Source organism: Fulmarus glacialis, unplaced genomic scaffold, assembly GCF_000690835.1.
Source record: "Fulmarus glacialis isolate BGI_N327 unplaced genomic scaffold, ASM69083v1 scaffold48187, whole genome shotgun sequence".
In the NCBI taxonomy this organism is placed as follows: Eukaryota; Metazoa; Chordata; class Aves; order Procellariiformes; family Procellariidae; genus Fulmarus; species Fulmarus glacialis.
The window spans coordinates 20,202-29,057 of record NW_009225999.1 but is presented as its reverse complement, the minus strand read 5'-3'; positions in this window follow the sequence as shown (position 1 = coordinate 29,057).

Genomic DNA, 8,856 nt, shown 5'->3' with positions numbered 1-8,856 from the left:
GCCAGCCCCAGGTCTCTGCCAGCCCCAGGGCGTTTGTTACTAGGTTATCCCGGGCAGAGGCGACACCTGTAAGCAGGTAGCTGTAAATAAGTTTTCTTTTAAAATACGTAAATCCGAGGTGCCTGGAAGTAAAGCTTAGTTTTCCTTTGGAGTTCAAGGAGGTGCCTCTTGGTGAACCAAAACCGTAGAGTTGTCATGCAGTTTTAATAACTTAAAACTGTTATTTCTGTTTTGTTTCTTGCTGCTACATGAAGCATTAAGGTGTCTTTGTGCAAATAAAAGGAGCTGGAAAGGAGTGGTCTGTGTGCTCATTTGAAGGTATTTCTAGGGAAGTTGTGTTTGTAAGTGTAGCAGTGGTGTGTGTAATTACTTCCCGGCAGAAACGTCTTTCAGGTGGCTTAAGCCTTTCCCTTTGTCTGTGCCTGCTCACAAGATGCCTTAAAACCAAATCTGAGATGACACCTCCTGAGCTTTCTGCAGTAGCAGGGGACAGGTGACTTGTTTCAGGCAGGATGGTCCCGGCTGAGGTGATATAACCCATCCTGTTTTGTTGGCAGTGAGCCCAGAGCGTAAGATGGGAGTGGAGGAACCCAAGGGAACACTCGAAGTAACAAAACAGATGATTCTGTCATTGACTGTTTTTTAAGGGGTACAGATACAAAACCAGGCAAAGTCTTGCCATGGTAAATCTCTTTTGGCAAGTTGAAATCATGTATACTTTATTTGCAACCTGACTTACTAGCTATTAATACTTTTTTAGGCTATATTCATGTTTGAGTGTTCCTGAATACCATATTTAATATTAGTTTACTCACAAAATTAGATACGCTGAAAGCATTGCTTATGCCAAAAGTTTTAAAATGATGTTAAGCTTGTGTGAGGGAGCCAACATCTGCCACGTGTCACCCACCCTCCCACAGATAAGCATCTCTACTATAAACATAAGTATAAAACATACTGTTTTATGTTAATGTGAAGCGAATGAACTTGTAATGTCTTTAGCTGAGCATTAATAGTGTAGCATTAATGTGATATCATGGCTAGAGCTCAAGAATGTAAAAAAAAAAATCTTGAAACCATCTGTTTGATATCAGTAGGTTCTTTGTCCCTTACTCATATCTGATGAAGGTGTTAAGGTACTTTTGGTACATGATTAACCCGGAGAAGATGTAAAAAAAAGTTCTTCTATGGAATTCATTAGTCAAATAAGTTATTTTATGTAAGTTAATTCCAAAGTGACTGCTTCACACTTCTTGTAACCAATCACTTCTGTATTCGCGTCTTTCAGTTCTCTTTTAGAAATGGTTATGTCTTCCAAAAAGCAGGCTGGACTCCTTGAAGAAGTGCAACTGATGTCTGCTGTATGGTATATTTGCTGTTGTAGGTTTGTGTACAGCAGCTTCCATTTAGGACTCTAGATATATATAATGCAGTAACCCAATCTGAAGTCAGAATCGTAAAATAACTCTAGAAGAGGCCCATTAACTTTTTAGTTAGGAAATGTAAGCTTTCAGTTTTATCAGCACAGATGATATGGTGAAAGAAATAAAGGGTGATGCCATTATATAGAAGAAAAACAGATTAATTTATTTAAATATGAACAGAAGGTAGGAAAGGGAGGGCACAGGTAAAGAAATGTAAAAAAAAAAAAAATCAAAGATCTTTGATTTCTTTCTCTAACTTTGAAGAAGAGTAAAATTCAAATGGAAAATAAATCCAAAACTGATAAAGGCACTAACCATTTTTTTTATTAATGGATGAAAAGTTTGTTAAAGTTGGATTAAGGATTAAAATAATGCTTTTGGGTACTTAAAATATGCTGTTTTATCAGTTTGAAAATTTAATGTCTAAAGGACATAAATTCTTAGTTTGTAAAATGATCTCAGGTTTTTCTTCCTTGATGGTTTTTTTTTGCCCCCTTTCTCCTAGTTGTGCCCTTCAGGGACTTTGCGTTCCTGTAATGCATCTCCTACAAGAGAGAAAGACATGGGGCTCTAGCCTTGTCTTCTGAACATTGGTATAGCAGTAATACAATTATACTTACATCAGCTTAGGGTCTGCTTCACAATCCTGACTGAACAGTCTGTTTCCTACTTTGTTATTGCAGTTCCTGCACCTCCCTGTGATTCTCATGTGGCTGTCATATTGCTAGAACTCTGTCTGCCTAGACTTTATTGAAAGAGCTTATTCAGACTAAAATATGAGGGGTTGGATCATGGCTTTAGATGTAATTGTAGGGATCTCTTTGATATCAGTGGGAGTGCATCCCTGGCATTTGAAAGTGGAAGCTTGCCCTTTGGGCTGCTGATAAAGAAGTAAATACAGAAATGAAATTTTGCTGAGCCACTTCTTTGGTCTGTGAAGGATGTTTTAATTTTAATTTTTACTCTGATTCTTTTGTCACATCAGATTGGGAGGACAAAGTGGAAGAGTATGACCAAGTCTGTCAGGTTGCGCAAGGCTTTCTCCCCTTACCCCTCCAGCTTGGGAGTAACAAGCTTCTGGTTTTTAATTTATCTGTAACTAACTTCACCCTGTTGAATGCATTGGATTCACTGAATTGAAGAATTGAAATATAAATGCTGAACAAATGACTTTTTATGAATTGATTTACTGGCTCAAAACTAGGAAGAACAATAGTATGTTTAAGTAAATTCCACTGGAATTAAATCTATTGGCTGTATTACCCTGATTTCAGTGAGCTTCAGAAATTGAAGTAAACGATGCCATGGACATTTTGTTACTTGTTACGCAATCTTGTTCCATCTGAATTATGAACCCTGGTAGTATAAAACTTAGCATGACATTCAGAATATTCATACCACGTACTTAATTTCTATGTAACCTATTGTCAGAAAAATAATGCCGTACTAAGGAAGCTTTTTAGCAAAATACAATATTGTACTGTCTAAAATAAAGTGCTGTTATGGAAGAAGTCCCCAAATGGACTTATAAGGAGAAAACAATCCAAGGAGAAAACAATCTAAGGAGAAAACACACCCATGTACCTCTTTGAGAATTAATCATACGTTAGTTTCATGTTCTTCGACACTATAAAATGCCTCAGCTATTGACTCTGTGTTTTTTAGAAACATAATGAAAGCATTCTGATGGTTACAGCTGTACATCTCGGAAGTTTACCAGCCTTTATTCATGAAACTGTTTCGCACAGCGAGGCACAACTGGTATATACTGAAAGAATTACTAGTTTTTACCCTTACTGCTAGCATTTTTCTTAATACTTCATAAAAAATATAGCATGGTGAAACTGAGGCAGCGCGAGTAAATGTTACGAGACTTGACTGAAACACGTTTCAGTCCAGTAAGCCGGTTTCTTAAATTTCTTGCTTGTAGTATTTAAATTGAATTGCTAGTAGTAGGAAGCACATTGTTCAAATTGGCAGTTTAGGTGTTTAGTCTTTTGTGGGGCACTATTTTCTCCCACACAAAAATTTTTCCTGTTAAATCTGAATAATGGGAGATAAACTGTGTTGTCTTCTTAAGGTTGCCAGTGTCAGTCTGAATCTTCCCATCACATCAAATTAACACTGAGTCTGAACTCTGAACCATTACCAGGAGTGATCAGCTGCTGTCTTTAAAAATACATCACTCTTGCTTATATTCATGCTGAGAGGGCAGTTTAGCTGTTCTGAGTTTGCTGTTACTGATCCTCCAGGTTCTGGCAATCTGGAAGGTTTTGTGTCAGAGAGAAGTATGCTAGGCTAGAGCAATATAAACTTAGTTATGTAAGTAAGACTTGATATTTTAGTACTGAAGATCCACACTTAACCAATGGGGAATGAGCTTGAGTAATTATCTATCCCATGGAGAAGCATGTGAATTAACTAAGCAGTCTGTGCTTTTTAGAGGAATTTCTCAGTGTCGTACATCGTTCTACATTTCAGGAAGAAAATTGCAGCAATAGAAAAATCAGCTTGCGATTTGGTGTAGCATAATATGTTGGTTATATATTATTTCTGTAAGAAGTAGTTTAATTAGACAATACAGTACTGTCTAAAGCTGAGCTGAGCTTTCAGAATGTGGCAGGGCATGTGGCGATTGTTCTCTTGGATGCTCTTCCTACCCTCCATGCCTCAGCCTCAAAGACTGAACCAGAAATGGTGTTTTCATGTTTTACGCTTCTCAGAAGATTCCTGCTTCATAAGCTTGTCCAGTCTAAACTTAAACAGGAGTGTGTTCCCAGCAGGAAAGATTATGTGGCAAGACATTTTAGACCCTGAGAGTAAATTGTGTGAAGTGGCATGCAATTTAAACTTGCTGTCTCAGGTCCCATTTTACATATTTTCATGTATTTTAGTTTAAGAAGGCAGTGACAACTGTTTTCTCTTCACACCCTTCATGTCACTCTCAGTTCAATAAATCCCAGTTGTATCTTTCTGCAGATGTTTTGACTGCAGCTTGGAGGAACTTCAGCATTCCTCCATACCTTTGGCAATGTTCTTTGTCCTTCTGTGGGCCTCTTTCACTTGTGCTTCTGTAAAATAGACTATTCAACAATGTGTATTGCATAAAGCTTCTGAACAAAACAAGCAGTCATGGGATAAGAGGGAGGATCTTTACGTACATTTAATAAAAATGTTAGAACACCAGAAGCAGAGGGTTAGCAAGGCAGGCCACATCACATGTTTATGCAGTAATATAATGATAATCTTTTTCCTAACGGGGTGTATCTTTGAATACACTTTTGTAAACCACTGCTGAATGCTAAACTGGTGTCTTTCATGGAACTGTTTTCTCCAGGATCACATTCCTAAGTAGTAGTCATCCTATATGTGGAATTAAAATTGTTTTTTCATGTTTGCATTGGTTAAATTTATCTAATCAATTTTAATCTGCCATTTAATTTTTTTAGCTGATTCCATCAACTTCTGATGTTCTTCACCATTGCCATTTAACTTTTCTAACGTGAATTGCGTTTTGTCATCAGTGAACTTTGTCACTTTGCTTTCACCCTTTTTACAGCTCAGTTATGAATGTGTTGAACTACGTAGGCCCTAAAACAGAGCACTGGGACTTGTCTGGTAACTTCCTCTGCTGTGAAAACAGATTGTTGTGGGTTTTTTTTTTTTAATTTATCCTGTTTCTTTTCTTTTTTTTTTCTTTTTTACTAGGTTTTTTTTGCTTTTTAATTCCTGTGAAGAGTTTGCACCCTCTTCTGCTTGCTTTAAGAGCCTTTGGTAAGGGTCTTTGAGTATGTTTTCCTGAATTTTCAGAAGGCTTATTAATGTGATCTCCCTTATCCATACATGTTCTTTTGAGAACTCCAGGAATTTTTTAAGGCACAATTTCTCTGTGCAAAATCTGTGCAGGCTTTTCCGTTTTGAACAAGTTGTGGTTCTGATACTCTAGACCTGTGGAATATGATTCAGCCTAGGTTTTTCTTCAGAGAGTGCATCATGATCTAACTGTCCAGATACAGATCTGTTTAAGGTATTCCTTTTGGAACTGAAATACAAGTTTGGACAACGTATAAGCTGAATTAGTTATGATTTATATTCCAGCTCACAAGGCATATCTAAAATGCTACAGGCTGTGCTGGATTGGAAAGTACTTTCACTTGTGTTCGGTGTATTTTTGCACTACATGCAAGTTACATGTCTTAGACTGGGGTCTCTACACATAATCACTTGGTGATTGCTTCATGTGACAAAGGCAGCCAAGGTCTTCAGGGTGCTTTTTGCACTTGAGTTAATTCTTGCCAGTTCCAACAAATGGGGCATTTGTGGGGAACGGTTGGAATTAAGGTGGTTCCTAAATACTTCTGTTTGAAAATCAAAGACAATAGGCACTAGAAAGAGGAGGAGAGCAAGGTAAATATGTAATAAGCCTAGAGAGCTACCTGTGTAATACGTGCAGAGAACAGAGCACCCGTAACATGGTGAGATGGATTGGTAGCATAGTATTTGTGCTAGATTAAGCTAAAATGATTAAATAATGATGTAATGAAGCATACCAGGAGAAGTTTGCATTTGAAATGGTTGAATTTTGGGGGGAAACTAAGAAAATAGCAATGAAGATAAATGTGGAAAGGGAATGTGCTTTATAATTTGGCATGAACTTCAAGGTCTGAATGATTCATACATGAAAGCATGTGTCTTAAAATGTTTCTGATTCTGTTAGTTCAGTTCTTTATTTTCTTGAAAACATGAGAGTTGACATAGTGGACTGCAGTGCAGGTGGTTGTGTAAAAAAAGTACTTGTAGCAGTTAATTTTTGTAGGGGGAGAATGTTTCTGTAGACACTTTTTTTAAAAGAAAGTAAAAAAATTCTTCATACTAATGCACTTGAATGTTGGCTTACATACTATAGAAGGACAGTGAGTGCTGGTTGCAAAGTCGTCTCCATACTGGAAGTAGAACATGCAACTAGCAGGCTCTCCTGAGAGACCCTAGTGCCTGGTGGGAAAGAATTTCGCGGAGGAGGGTGTGGGGGGAGAAAGGCAAGTTCCTGTGATTGTCTGTTCAAAATTTTGGCTTGAGTTTGGTTGTTATGTGCCTGAGAGATAACAGGATTATTCGACTGGAGAGGGACTTCAGGGACATCTCTTCCTCCTCATGGCAGGATCAGCTGTGAGGTCAGAGCAGGTTGCCTAGGGCTTTTCCAGTTGGGTATTGAAACCCTTTGAGGACGGAGAATGTGTGTTCAGCTCTGTGGGCTCTGCTGCTTCACCCTCATGGGGGGAAAAAAGCATGCTGTATTTATCCAATTGAGTCTTTTTCGTAATCTGCCTAGCAGGACTATATGGCCCTCATCCAAATGTGGAAAGTTTGAAAAGGCGCTCTGGACAACTTCAGGATTTGAACAATAAGAAGTGGTTTTGTTCTGAAATAAGCATATTGCTTAAGAGACACAAACAGTTAAGCATGTTTGAAATTGGATGTTAAGGTGCTTTTGCAGTCATTCGAACAATTTTCATTGTTAAATTACAGATTTGAATTAACAGATAAATAGTTACCTAAAAGTTGTGTGAATAAACGAATACTGTCAATTCTAGCTTTGTTCTGAAGATCTGGGACTGGCTATAAAATTGCGTCTTGCTATGGAGTATTTTAGGGTGAATTGTACTAGCTCTCCTTCAAAATGTCTAAGATAAGGTATTCTTACTGATGCTGCATGGCAATTTTTTCCCCTTTTCTATGAGCAGTTCCTTGCCAGCTGGATTTATGATCTTGATATCTTCTCATGGGTTTATTAATGTTCAACAGCTGTGTTCTGCTTTAAAAAAAAAGTTTGTATTGCATCTCCCTGTTGTCTTCAAATTAACTTTTGGGTTTATTCTGCCTCCAATAAAGGCAGAAGAAAAAACCGTTTTTTAGAATTGGGTATGGGTGAAAAGAAGAATAGAAGGAGCAGAAGTGTAAAACTGGAGAAATAGTAGATATTCTGTTAGAACTTCTAGGACTTCAGATTTTATAATGATGGCCTTAAACTTTTATGGTTAAGCATTTGAGATTACATAATGTTTTGCTTATTATTGATTATGCAAGTATAATAGCTTGACCAGCAGCTGTATTTGAAAGCAATCGTAATGTTCATACATAGTTTCTGAGCCCACACACTGGGCTGTCGTATGAAGTTCATTGGTGTGGATAGAAAATAAGCCTGAGGGCACTTAATTTTTAAAATTAACCCTTGAAAATTTGGGGGCAGGGGATGATGAAAGCAACTTGTATGTTGACTGTATCTGGGCTATTTCTGAAATTCTATTTAAATCTTTTTAACCATAAAGAATTCAGTAGGTTGTCCCCATATCATCTAGTTCAAGAAGCCCAAAGCTCTTTGTACTTCAAGTTTATAACCGTTTTTTGCATGTGTGTCTCAATTTTGTTCTTTATGTAAATTGCATGCAGTTGCATTCTGTTGCAAAGTGTTTTCTCAATACAGAAATGAGCCACAGCCATTACTTTGGGGTAGCTTCATCTTAAAAGCAAGTGTGAAGTATTGTAGAAATTTCAAAATGAGTAAAGAGTTTTTGTTGCTTTTTTATCAGTGGTCCAGGCTGTGTACATGATCAGTCATAAGCTGTTTTCTTGAAAATAACTTGATGCTTGATTAAAAATTGAAAGCCTTTGTGATAAAAGATTTTAGGACCTACAGAAAAGATGGGCATCGAAAAGTAACTATCTGCATTGGTCCATTTGACAATGTCAGTGAATTTTCCTGTTTGCATGATTTTAATTTCCTGATACAGCCATTTGCACAAGTGTTCTTGAATTAATCTAGACATTTAGGGCTCTGTAAAGAAAACTGAAAATCATCAAATACAGTCTATGTGGATCGTAGATGGGTAGCTGTTAGTATATCTGATGTGGAATGCTTGACTTCATTTTGACAGGTGCATGTTCCTTTCAGGGTTTAAATTCTACTTTTCCACATTATGTCTTGAGTCCAAAAGGCTAATATAAATTTCTGGTTTTTTTAGTAGTTCAGTGCAACTATCTGTAAGCTGCGTGAAACTGCCAGAAATGATTTGCAGACTGTTTTAATCTCCAGGAAATACTCATTTAGGCTCAGTACAGCAAAGATACTTTTCGTTCACAGAAGTTTTTAAATGACTTCTGAGGAAAAGACATGCATGTCTTTTCAAGTGTGTATGTACATCATCTTTCTGGTAAATTATGTAAATCTCAGATGAAATTTGCATGTAATAAAAACATTATTAAAAAAACCCAAACACTCCCAAACTTCCTTTTTAGTGGCATTAGAACTGTTTGCTGAATGCAAACAAGAGGTTTATAGTCCAACATCATGCTTAGTGATATAGAGGTGGGGGGGAAGTAAAGTCGAGGCAGGAGAAAGGCTGGGGAGTCCCTTACCTACTCTCTACTGTAAAAT